Here is a 14,045-nt window from a genome sequence, read left to right as displayed (position 1 = left end):
TTAAGGAGGGCCCTTGGGAGGAAGGTGGCGATGCAAACATGATGTGGACGAGTATGTCGAACTACTTGCGAAAGGTCGTTGTAGAGGAGTTTGGGGTGACTAAGGGAAGTAGAAGGGAAGCAAAGGATACATGGTGGTGGAACGATGAGGTCCAGAAGGTTATTAGGGAGAAGAAGGACTGTTTCAGATGCCTATATCTGGACAGGAGTGCAGCTAACATGGAGAAGTACAAGGTGGCGAAGAAGGCCGCAAAGCGGGCGGTGAGTGAAGAAGGGGCTCGGCGTATGAGGACCTCTACCAACGTTTAAACATGAAGGAAGGCGAAAGGGACATCTATAAGATGGCCAAGTTTAGGGAGAGGAAGACGAGGGATGTCAACGAAGTCAAATGCATCAAGGACGGAGAGGACCAGCTTCTTTGTGAAGGATGAGGCGATCAAGCGTAGATGGCAGGAGTACTTTGACAACCTTTACAATGGAGAGGTTGAGAGCTCTACCATTGAGCTAGATGACTCCTTTGATGATACCAGCATGTTTTTTGTGCGACGTATCCAGGAGTCTGAGGTTAAGGAGGCGTTAAGGAGGATGAAAGGAGGCAAGGCGATGGGTCCTGATGGTATCCCCATCGAGGCGTGGAGAGGCCTTGGAGACGTAGCGATAGTATGGCTAACTGATGTCTACGGGAGCTTCTATTCTTGTAGACAGTGTTGGGCCTCCAAGAGCAGAGGTTTGTAGAACAGCAGCAAGTTTCCCTTAAGTGGATTACCCAAGGTTTATCGATCTCAGGGAGGAAGAGGTCAAAGATATCCCTCTCATGCAACCCCGCAACCACAAAGCAAGAAGTCTCTTGTGTCCCCAACACACCTAATAGGTGCACTAGTTCGGCGAAGAGATAGTGAAATACAGGTGGTATGAATAAGTAGTAGCAACGGCACTCGAAAAGTGCTTTGCCCGGACAAGTAAACAAGCAAGTAGTAACGCAGCAGTAGTAACGCAAGAAACAATGAAACAAGTAGCGATAGCGATATTTAGGAACAAGGCCTAGGGATTAGACTTTCACTAGTGGACACTCTCAACATTGATCACATAACGTAACGTATAAATGCATACTCTACACTCTTGTTGGATGATGAACACATTGCGTAGGATTACACGAACCCTCAATGCCGGAGTTAACAAGCTCCACAATAATGCTCTTATTTTAGTAACCTTTAGTGTAAGATAGATCAAAAGACTAAACCAAGTACTAGCATAGCATGCACACTCGTAATCTTCATGCATATGTAGGAGGAATAGATCACATCAATATTATCATAGCAATAGTTAACTTCGCAATCTACAAGAGATCATGATCATAGCATAAACCAAGTACTAACACGGTGCACACATCGTTACCTTTGCACACGTGCAGGAGGAATAGAACTACTTTAATAACTTTGCTAGAGTAGCACATAGAATAGTGGTGATACAAAACTCATATGAATCTCAATCATGTAAAGCAGCTCATGAGATTATTGTATTGAGGTACATGGGAGAGAGATGACCCACATAGCTACAGCGGAGCCCTCAGCCTCGGGGTGGATTACTCCCTCCTCATCATGGAGGCAGCGATGGCGGTGAAGATGGCGGTGAAGACGGCGGTGGAGACGGCTCCGGGGCAATTCCCCGTCCTGCAGGTGCCGAAACAGAGAGTTCTGTCCCCCGAATTGGAGTTTCGCGATGTGGCGGCGCCCCTGGAGTCTTTCTGGAGTTCTGTCAAAAGTTATCGAAGTTTTAGGTCACGACGGCTTAAATAGGCGAAGAATCGGAGTCGGAGGGGCCACGGGGTGGTGCCACCATAGGGTCGCGCGGCCAGGGGGTGGGCCGCGCCACCCTATCATCTGGGGGCCCTGTGGCCCCCCTCTGGCGGCTCTCGGGTGTTCTGGATGCTTCCGGGCAAAATAGGATGCTGGGTCTTGATTTCGTCCGATTCCGAGAATATTTCCTTACTAGGATTTCGGAACCAAAAACAGCAGTAAAACAGAACCGGCCCTTCGGCATCTCGTCAATAGGTTAGTTCCGGAAAACGCATAAATATGACATATAATGTGCATAAAACATGTAGATATCATCAATAATGTGGCATGGAACATAAGAAATTATCGATACGTCGGAGACGTATCAGCATCCCCAAGCTTAGTTCTCGCTCGTCCCGAGCGGTAAAACGATAACAAAGATAATTTCTGAAGTGATATGCCATCATAACCTTGATCATACTATTTGTAAACATATGTAGTGGATGCAGCGATCAAAACAATGGTAATGACATGAGTAAACAAGTGAATCATAAAGCAAAGACTTTTCATGAATAGTACTTCAAGACAAGTATTAATAAGTCTTGCATAAGAGTTAACTCATAAAGCAATAAATCAAAGTAAAGGTATTGAAGCAACACAAAGGAAGATTAATTTTCAGCGGTTGCTTTCAACTTGTAACATGTATATCTAATGGATAGTTGTCAACATAGAGTAATATAACAAGTGCAATATGCAAATATGTAGGAATCAATGCACAGTTCACACAAGTGTTTGCTTCTTGAGGTGGAGAGAAATAAGTGAACTGACTCAACATAAAAGTAAAGAGAATGGTCCTTCAAAGAGGAAAGCATCGATTGCTATATTTGTGCTAGAGCTTTTATTTTGAAAACATGAAACAATTTTGTCAATGGTAGTAATAAAGCATATGAGTTATGTACATTATATCTTACAAGTCGCAAGCCTCATGCATAGTATACTAATAGTGCCCGCACCTTGTCCTAATTAACTTGGACTACCGGATCTTTGCAATGCACATGTTTTGACCAAGTGTCACAATGGGGTACCTCCATGCCGCCTGTACAAAGGTCTAAGGAGAAAGCTCGCATTTTGGATTTCTCGCTTTTGATTATTCTCAACTTAGACATCCATACCGGGACAACATGGACAACAGATAATGGAGTCCTCTTTAATGCATAAGCATGTGGCAACAATTATTATTCTCATATGAGATTGAGGATATATGTTCAAACTGAAACTTCCACCATGAATCATGGCTTTAGTTAGCGGCCCAAAGTTCTTCTCTAACAATATGCATGCTCCAACCATGAAGGTGGTAGATCTCTCTTGCTTCGGACAAGACGGACATGCATAGCAACTCACATGATATTCAACAAAGAATAGTTGATGGCGTCCCCGTAAACATGGTTATCGCTCAACAAGCAACTTAATAAGAGATAAAGTGCATAAGTACATATTCAATACCACAATAGTTTTTAAGCTATTTGTCCCATGAGCTATATATTGCAAAGGTGAATGATGGAATTTTAAAGGTAGCACTCAAGCAATTTACTTTGGAATGGCGGATAAATACCATGTAGTAGGTAGGTATGGTGGACACAAATGGCATAGTGGTTGGCTCAAGTATTTTGGATGCATGAGAAGTATTCCCTCTCGATACAAGGTTTAGGCTAGCAAGGTTATTTGAAACAAACACAAGGATGAACAGTACCAGCAAAGCTCACATAAAAGGCATATGGTAAACATTATAAGACTCCATACCGTCTTCCTTGTTGTTCAAAACTCAATACTAGATGTTATCTAGACTCTAGAGAAACCAAATATGCAAACCAAATTAGCAAGCTCTAAGTATTTCTTCATTAATGGGTGCAAAGTATATGATGCAAGAGCTTAAATATGAGCACAACAATTGCCAAGTATCAAATTATCCAAGACATTTTAGAGTTACTACATGTAGCATTTTCCAATTCCAACCATATAACAATTTAACGAAGAAGAAACTTCGCCATGAATACTATGAGTAGAGCCTAAGGACATATTTGTCCATATGCAACAGCGGAGCGTGTCTCTCTCCCACAAAGTGAATGCTAGGATCCATTTTATTCAAACAAAACAAAAACAAAAACAAACCGACGCTCCAAGCAAAGTACATAAGATGTGACGGAATAAAAATATAGTTTCGGGGAGGAACCCGATAATGTTGTCGATGAAGAAGGGGATGCCTTGGGCATCCCCAAGCTTAGACGCTTGAGTGTTCTTAGAATATGCAGGGGTGAACCACCGGGGCATCCCCAAGCTTAGAGCTTTCACTCTTCTTGATCATAGTATATCATACTCCTCTCTTGATCCTTGGAAACTTCCTCCACACCAAACTCGAAACAACTCATTAGAGGGTTAGTGCACAATAAAAATTCACATGTTCAGAGGTGACACAATCATTCTTAACACTTCTGGACATTTCATAAAGCTACTGGAAGGTAATGGAACAAAGAAATCCACCCAACACAGCGAAAGAAGCAATGCGAAATAAAAGGCAGAATCTGTCAAAACAGAACAGTCCGTAAAGACGAATTTTAAAAGGGCACCATACTTGCTCAAATGAAAATGCTCAAATTGAATGAAAGTTGCGTACATATCCGGGGATCACTCACGTAAATTGGCTTAATTTTCCGAGTTACCTACAGAGAATTAGACCCGCATTCGTGACAACAAAGAAATCTGCTTCTCGCGCAAGTAATCCAAATCTAGTACTTACTTTACTATCAAAGACTTTACTTGGCACAACAAAACTCAAAACTAAGATAAGGAGAGGTTGCTACAGTAGTAAACAACTTCCAAGACACAAATATAAAACAAAGTACTGTAGCAAAATAACACATGGGTTATCTCCCAAGAAGTTCTTTCTTTATAGCCATTAAGATGGGCTCAGCAGTTTTAATGTTGTGCTCGCAGGAAATAGTATGTGAAGCAAAAGAGAGCATCAAGAGGCAAATTCAAAACATATTTAAGTCTCACATGCTTCCTATGCAGAGGCATCTTGTACACAAATGAATTCATGAAGAACAAAGTGACAATCATAAGAGGATAAAACAAAAGTAGCTTCAAGATTCTCAACATAAAGAGGGGAAACTTAATATTATTGAAATGCATATAACCATATTTCCCTCTCTCATAATAACTTTCAGTAGCATCATTGATGAAATCCACAATATACCCATCACTTAAAACATTCTTATCATGGTTCATATGCATAGAAGTATCATTAAATTTGGCATAAGAAGAGTTACTCTCATTAATAGTAATTGGAGTAAGATTATTATCAAGAATTTGAACATGGTAAACAAATTGCATATTAAGGGAATTGTTTTTAGTAATCCAATCATGACTATGACAAGTTTCATAAGGATAGTTAGAACCTATATCATAGCATTCTTTATAATAATCATCGTAGATCGGGGGCACGAGTGTCATCATAGGAAATAGAATAGTTATCTTTCACAGTCGGTTTATCCGTGTCCACACCATCATTGTTATTAGAAGGAGATGTATCAAGAACATAATGACCAGTAGCTAAAGGATTTTCAAACACCTCTTCCCCAAGCTTAGAGCTTTCTATATCATTATGGGAGGAAGCATGGATAGTATCGACACTATGGCAATTATTATCATCATTTTCAGAATTAGTTTCTCGGAGATTTGTAATATCAAAAGTAGTGTGCTCATTCAAATCATGATCGCTAATGTATGTAAAGGGCATAGGAAGATCATCGTATTCAGATTCATTGTCACAATAATCATTAGGAGCAACATACTTACGGTTACCTAGCGTTATCTCATTCACGCGGGGATACGCCGTTACCTCTTTCTTTTTATTCTCCTTCTTCTTCTTCTTCTTCGTTCCCTTCTTCTTCTTCTTCTTCTTCTTCTTCTCTTCCTTCTCCTCGTTCCCTTTTTTAGGAGGAAGAGGCTTGAAGGGTGGCTTGTCCGCATAACCTGATTTACTTTCAGAAACAATAGAAGAAACTTGGGAGGATCCCTCCTTTTCATTAATTAGTTGAAAACACACAGTGGTCCTATCATATTTTGGCAAGGTGTCATCTTCTAAAATATTTTGTATGTAAGTATTTGTATGGCTATTATCAATGCAATAAGAAAAACACCCATGAAGGACATCATCAATATCAAGATCACTCATATGTAACAAAGAGATTTTTCTCGACAGTTCTTCACACCCCAAAAATAAAGTAAGTTCATCATGCTGATTAGGAGTAATTTCATCATCACAATACAAATTTGCAGCACTCATTGGGTTCAAATTATCATTGGAGGAGCATTGAAAATTAAAATGACCCACTTCATGGCAAACTTCACAAATAAAAGGATAGAGGGAACAAACTTCTTTACCAAGATCATCTAGAGCCCTAAACCACTTTGTAGTTTTTTCATTAACATGATGGATACAATATTCATCTTTGATTTGATTAATTCCACAAGGTCTATGTATTCCACAAAAATTAACATGCTTATAGGAAATAGCATTCTTAGGAGTTTGAGCATGCTTATTGCAATAATTAACAACAATTTCATTATTCATGCAAGCCTCTTTAAAAGGTTCATGATACTTATCAAAATTCTTTTTGGGCAATTCAAAATGAGAAGCAAAGGCTTTATAAAGATTTGCAAAGCAACTTGAGAGTCAAGACCATAAGTAGCACTCATATTTCGAAATTTATCGGTATCCATAAAAGTTTCAATGCATTCATAATCATAATTTATACCGACTCTTTACCTTTGTCGTTCTCCCAATCTTCAGCGTTCTCCTTAATCCGATCAAGAAGGTCCCTTTTAAACTCTTCTTTGTTGCGCGTGAATGATCCAGAACAAGTAGCATCCAGCAAGGTCTTATCTTGAAAAGAAAGTCTTGCATAGAAATTATCAATGATGATATTACCCGGAAGCTCATGATTGGGGCATTTGAGCATTAAAGACTTCAATCTCTCCCATGCTTGGGCAATACTCTCTCCATCATGAGGCCAGAAATTATATATTCGGTTTCGGTCTTTGTGAATTTCACTTGGAGGATAGAATTTAGAATAAAATAGAGGCACAATATCCTTCCAATCAAGAGAATGCTCATCTTTTAGCAGTTTGTGCCAATGCGCCGTTTTACCAGACAACGACATAGAGAATAATTTCTTCTTCACTTCATCCATAGAGATACCTGCACACTTGAATAACCCGCATAATTCATGCAAAAACAAGAAATGATCTCCAGGATGCACAGCTTCCATCCCCTTCATAGCGGTTATCCATAACACGTTCAATAATTTTCATAGGTATTTTATATGGGATACTTTTAGTAGGTGCATTTAAATATCACAAGCATCATTAGAGTTATCGCATATGGGAGATAAAGTGTTATCGCAGCAAATTTTCTCACCCGAAGATGGGAAGCTAAAAAGATCACAAAAACTAGCTTCCCCAAGCTTAGATTTCTCCATAGCATTAGCAAGTAATTGCATTCATACTAATAACATCGCTACTAGCATGCGAATAAGGTTCCATTGGTTTTTTAATGTTTGCACCAAACAATTCTAAATCAGGAAAAAGATTAAAAAGCTCACTAAATTTTTTGTTGTTTTCCATTATGCCTAACTAGTGTAAACAAGAAACAAAAAGATGCAATTGCGGGATCTAAAGGAAATAGCTTCGAGCACAAACACAATGGCGCCGTAAAAGTACCGTTACCCGGAACCGGAGTATGAGTGCCTTTTTACCTTTCCTCCTCGAGAATCGGCGCCATGAAAAGTGCTTGATGTCTACGGGAGCTTCTATTCTTGTAGACGGTGTTGGGCCTCCAAGAGCAGAGGTTTGTAGAACAAAGAAGCAAGTTTCCCTTAAGTGGATTACCCAAGGTTTATCGATCTCGGGAGGAAGAGGTCAAAGATATCCCTCTCATGCAACCCCGCAACCACAAAGCAAGAAGTCTCTTGTGTCCCCAACACACCTAATAGGTGCACTAGTTCGGCGAAGAGATAGTGAAATACAGGTGGTATGAATAAGTAGTAGCAACGGCACCGTAAAAGTGCTTTGCCCAGGACAAGTAAACAAGCAAGTAGTAACGCAGCAGTAGTAACGCAAGAAAACAAGTAAACAAGTAGCGATAGCGATATTTAGGAACAAGGCCTAGGGATTAGACTTTCACTAGTGGACACTCTCAACATTGATCACATAATGAATCGGATAAATGCATACTCTACACTCTTGTTGGATGATGAACACATTGCGTAGGATTACACGAACCCTCAATGCCGGAGTTAACAAGCTCCACAATAATGCTCTTATTTTAGTAACCTTTAGTGTAAGATAGATCAAAAGACTAAACCAAGTACTAGCATAGCATGCACACTGTAATCTTCATGCATATGTAGGAGGAATAGATCACATCAATATTATCATAGCAATAGTTAACTTCGCAATCTACAAGAGATCATGATCATAGCATAAACCAAGTACTAACACGGTGCACACACTCGTTACCTTTGCACACGTGCGGGAGGAATAGAACTACTTTAATAACTTTGCTAGAGTAGCACATAGAATAGTGGTGATACAAAACTCATATGAATCTCAATCATGTAAAGCAGCTCATGAGATTATTGTATTGAGGTACATGGGAGAGAGATGACCCACATAGCTACAGCGGAGCCCTCAGCCTCGGGGGTGGATTACTCCCTCCTCATCATGGAGGCAGCGATGGCGGTGAAGATGGCGGTGGAGACGGCTCCGGGGGCAATTCCCCGTCCCGGCAGGTGCCGAAACGAGAGTTCGTCCCCCGAATTGGAGTTTCGCGATGTGGCGGCGCCCTGGAGTCTTTCTGGAGTTCTGTCAAAAGTTATCGAAGTTTTAGGTCACGACGGCTTAAATAGGCGAAGAATCGGAGTCGGAGGGGCCACGGGGTGGTGCCACCATAGGGTCGCGCGGCCAGGGGGTGGGCCGCGCCACCCTATCATCTGGGGGCCCTGTGGCCCCCCTCTGGCGGCTCTCGGGTGTTCTGGATGCTTCCGGGCAAAATAGGATGCTGGGTCTTGATTTCGTCCGATTCCGAGAATATTTCCTTACTAGGATTTCTGGAACCAAAAACAGCAGAAAACAGGAACTGTCCCTTCGGCATCTCGTCAATAGGTTAGTTCCGGAAAACGCATAAATATGACATATAATGTGCATAAAACATGTAGATATCATCAATAATGTGGCATGGAACATAAGAAATTATCGATACGTCGGAGACGTATCACTAACTAAGCTTTTCAACCTCATTTTTCGGTCAAACAAGATACCCGAAGAATGGAGGCGGAGTATTTTAGTACCAATCTTCAAGAACAAGGGGGATGTTCAAAGTTGTACTAATTACCGTGGAATCAAGTCGATGAGCCATACTATGAAGCTATGGGAGAGAGTCATTGAGCACCGCTTAAGAAGGTTGACAAGCGTGACCAAAAACCAATTTGGTTTCATGCCTGGGAGGTCTACCATGGAAGCCATCTTCTTGGTACGACAGCGTGGAGAGATACAGGGAGCAAAAGAATGACCTTCATATGGTGTTCTTTGATTTGGAGAAGGTCTATGATAAGATACCTCGGAAGTCATGTGGTGGGCCTTGGAGAAACACAAAGTCCCAATAAAGTACATTACCATCATCAAGGATATGTATGATAATGTTGTGACAAGTGTTCGAACAAGTGATGGCGACACTGATGACTTTCCAATTAGAATAGGGCTACACCAAGGGTCAGCTTTTAGCCCTTATCTTTTTGATTTGGTGATGGATGAGGTCACAAGGGATATACAAGGAGATATCCCATGGTGTATGCTCTTTGCGGATGATGTGGTGCTAGTCGATGATAGCCGAACGGGGGTTAATAGAAAGTTAGAGTTGTGGAGGCGAACTCTAGAATCGAAAGGTTTTAAGCTTAGTAGAATTAAAACAGAATACATGAGGTGCAGTTTCAGTTCTACTAGGCACGAGGAGGGAGAGGTTAGTCTTGATGGGCAGGTGGTACCGGAGAGAGACACTTTTCGATATTTGGGGTCCATGTTGCAGAAGGATGGCGATATCGATGAAGATGTGGGCCAACGAATCAAGGCTGGTTGGATGAAGTGGCATCAAGCTTATGGCGTACTTTGTGACAAGAGAGTGCCACAAAAGCTAAAAGGCAGGTTTTATAGGACAGCTATCCGACCTGCGATGTTGTATGGCGCGGAGTGTTGGCCAACGAAGAGACGACATATCCAACAGTTAAGTGTAGCAGAGATGCGCATGTTGAGATGGATATGTGGCCACACAAGAAAGGATCGGGTACGAAATGGCGATATACGGGAGAGAGTTGGGGTAGCACTGATTAAAGAGAAGCTGGTCCAACATCGTCTCAAATGGTTTGGACATATCCAACGGAGGCCTCCGGAAGCGCCAGTGCATAGCGGACGGATAAAGTGTACTGAGAATGTTAAGAGGGGTCGTGGTAGACCAAACTTGACATGGGAGGAGTCCGTTAAGAGAGACCTGAAGGTTTGGAATATCGACAAATATTTAGCCATGAACAGGGGTGCGTGGAAGTTAGCTATCCACGTTCCGGAACCATGACTTGGCTTCGAGATCTTATGGGTTTCAACTCTAGCCTACCCCAACTTGTTTGGGGTTGAAAGGCTTGGTTGTTGTTGTTGTTGTTGTTGTTGTTGTTGTTGTTGTTGTTGTTGTTGTTGTTGTTTTCATTAGTCTTCTCTAAATTTTGACTTAATTACTGTCCAATGACTTTATATTTTTTGAATCAGTTTGTTTGTCCCTGTACCATTCTTCTGTTATTATGTTTTCAATAAAAAATAACCATAGAACAAAGGTAGAACTAATGAACTCATATATATAGAAATAACATGATGTGCTTATCTTTCAAAACCATAAGTATTAATGGTACATTCTAAATATAATACATTTTTAGATATAATTTAGACTGTTAAAGTTGAAACATGCTGAATGATTCATTATTCAATACATTTTTTTAAATATTTTATTTCAATGGGGACACGTGACAAGGTGATAGGGTAAAGGAGGAAGATGTTGAGTCCTTTTCTTAGACTTACAATGAGAGTAACTTAGCTAGTAACATCATATATTTCAAAATATTTTGGTGACATCACATAATAATAAATGAAGGAAGAGATGGGGTGGTAACTAGCTATGTTACTATAACATCACACAATCCAAGACAAAATGAGTCTACACACTAATAAATAAAATTTCGCACGATACCACCTCTATGTTACTTTTCACTATGAAGATAATAATATAGACTAATAACTTATGTATGACACCATCTTATGTTACTCCCCACTAGGAGTAGCTTTACAATTATGGTGTAGAAAAGAGACACGAGGAAAAGCCGAATACATCAGTACATCCATAACAACGCACATGCATTGAGCTAGTCTTTATCTTTACTATTATATTCGAGTTGGTCGTTTGACACTCAACGCGTTTGATGGTCGTCATTGAAAACATCCGGACCGTTCAGTGTAATCTCATTGTCTCCGCTTAATATCCAACCGTCTGATCTACTTTTAGCGTAAGCGCGCCCCTCCTTCACGTACTAGCGCTAATGAAGGCACTAATCAATCATCTAAAGAAAAAAGGAAACTAATCAATACAAATTAATTAGAAAAAATATATTTCCTTGCGCTGCACTGAAATATAGGAATCATTCCTCCCACCTCTTCCTCCCGTCCACGACCCTCCTCGAGCCATCGCCCTCGCGCGCCTCGCCCTCGGTGCTGGCTCCGCCGCGACCTCCACTTCTATCAGCATATGGGTCGTGTTCCCCCACCGAGTCAAGCTACAGCCACCGATGACATCTAGCGTCTCCCTACTCGAGGCTGCCAAGCGCGAGGTTATCCATGCCGTGGCCGTCCTAATCTAGATCTTCAACCCCAACTCGGGTCCGGCAGAATACATGGTTCCACCTCCAGCAGCTGACGCAGGAGGGATGTGGAGGCGAGCAGGCTCCGCAGCAGACGTGGCGGCGTCATCTACATCCTATACCGGATCCCCTCCTAATGATGCTTCGATCCCACCAGGCTTCAAGCACGGGGGCGCACTCCGCACTGGGCAGATGGGAAGGGCTACCTCGCCATGGAGCTGGGCAGTGGCATGGGCCGACCTTGGTGTTGCCCACAGCTTCGCTCCGTCAGCTGCCTTCCTGCTCGACGATGTACACGCGCGCTGCCGGCACACGCGCCATCTCACTTGCTGCTTCCCACAACGTCGCCCGCCGCCAGCACTGCTGAGCCCTTGCTCTTGACCCATCGTCCAGCCGGTCGCCTGCCACCCCAAGGTCTCAGCCATAGACGCCACTGCATCGACTCCGCTGCCCGCCTTTATTGAGCGACTTATCGCCACATACACAAGTAAGCTATCAGTAATGCCAAGATCCGTTAGTTATCACTGCATGAAATCTTGCAGCATGCATGGCATCTTACTCATCCGAGAACCCAAAGATAAGGTTCTCAATGGTACACATATACGTGTTGTTCAATCAGCTCTGTTGGTAATGCAAATTTGGCGAAGGAGGCACACCGAATAATTGACTATGTTGTATTGTATGTACCCGTACATTCTGAATACATCCAGCGCGTTATTTTTTTCCATGACCGTGTCAGATGTATTCAGAATGTTTCTACTTGTTAACAACCTCCTGGGTTGGAGAATTTGGCATTTTGACTGACACAAAAGTAGAATCCTGTAGCTTTCTGGCCTCAAAGCTGTGAGTTAAGATTCATATTACATATTTAGTAAAGTATTTGTATTTCTGATTGCCGGAAGCTTTTTCTTATTATTACCAATCTTTGGCTTATATGGCTGCAGTTCAGCTTACCGTGGCCAGCAGATCGTCGTGCCGATGAACAAGCAGTCTCAACTCTTGTTCATTGATCTATAATGGTTGCAACATACAAGGTGTTCGCACACACAATTGCCCTTGGAATGCATCGGCAGATATGGCGATACCACATTCAGATTGTTATGGGGGAACTTATTCCTGCAATTTGCTGCTTATTTCTTTCCTTTTGAAATTTTTTGCTTCTTATTTCCAACTGGCTGACTTACCGGATACTCTCCTGTTTTAGTTTAACATCTTCTCAAATTCAAAGCAAATGGCATGTGAAATTGCTTCCTAACCAGGTTTGGTTTCTATTCACATAGTGCCCCTGGTGGTGCGACTTTGGTCAGTCTACATTACCGATACCTTGGTTTCCTTATAATTGTAGTAGCATCCGAAGAAAATGATTAATTCTCACATGTCAGTATTATTAGTGCACAATATTTTTTAAGAAATACCAGACATTATTGTACTTTTCACATTATTGCATTGGCTGCATCAATAGAGATAGGTGACATTAATAGATACTTTAGGACATGGATTTGAGTGAGAAGAGTCATATGAAGGTGATTTAGGGGAGTGGCGTCACCATCAAAGGATGGATGGTTCTGATGCACACTGCCAATTTGGCGAAATGCAGGTACTTGGGTTCTCTTTATTTCCTGTTTCTCTGTTTTCTGTGCAAATTTCTCATCGTGCTGGTTTTATAGAGTTTGGATAGAGGGTATATGCAAGGGAGGGGGCTATCAGGTATTACTTTGGAGACTGTGTATATAAAAGGTATTCTGCGAGTTAGGTTGTCGATTTAGCTCAAAACAAACTGTCTTCACGATGTAGTATGGACAGACTACCATAGGAGTTAATGTTGCAAGAAAGAGCGATTGTTGTGTGCCCTCGGTTAGGATTTTTTTTTTCCTAATGGCTATGAGCGTTGGTTGGGAAATGGGGCGGTTATTTTAATTTGATTGCCTTTTACTATCGAAAAAACAAGATAATAAATTTTAAGAAAGCATAGGATGCTTCTGTCAAGAAATCCAACATCACCAAAGCTAAGATTCATTCCGTGAAGGGGAAATTTAAGATGGCAACTTAAACTTATACCCACCTATTTAAGATTCATGCTTCTGTTCAGAGTCCCGAATTGTTTGATAATCTATGCTCCTTTTGCCATGAAACTACTTTTTAATTGTCAGTCAATCTTTTTAGACTCTCCAAGCTATTTGACCACCCTCTCAACTTTTTTTGAATTCAATGCTTTTTAGTTAGTACTTCCTGACATTTGCTTGTTTTTATGTTCTCAACTT

The sequence above is a fragment of the Lolium rigidum genome, chromosome 1 (genome assembly GCF_022539505.1).
Source record: "Lolium rigidum isolate FL_2022 chromosome 1, APGP_CSIRO_Lrig_0.1, whole genome shotgun sequence".
Taxonomy (NCBI): Eukaryota; Viridiplantae; Streptophyta; class Magnoliopsida; order Poales; family Poaceae; genus Lolium; species Lolium rigidum.
This window is presented reverse-complemented; position numbering follows the sequence as displayed.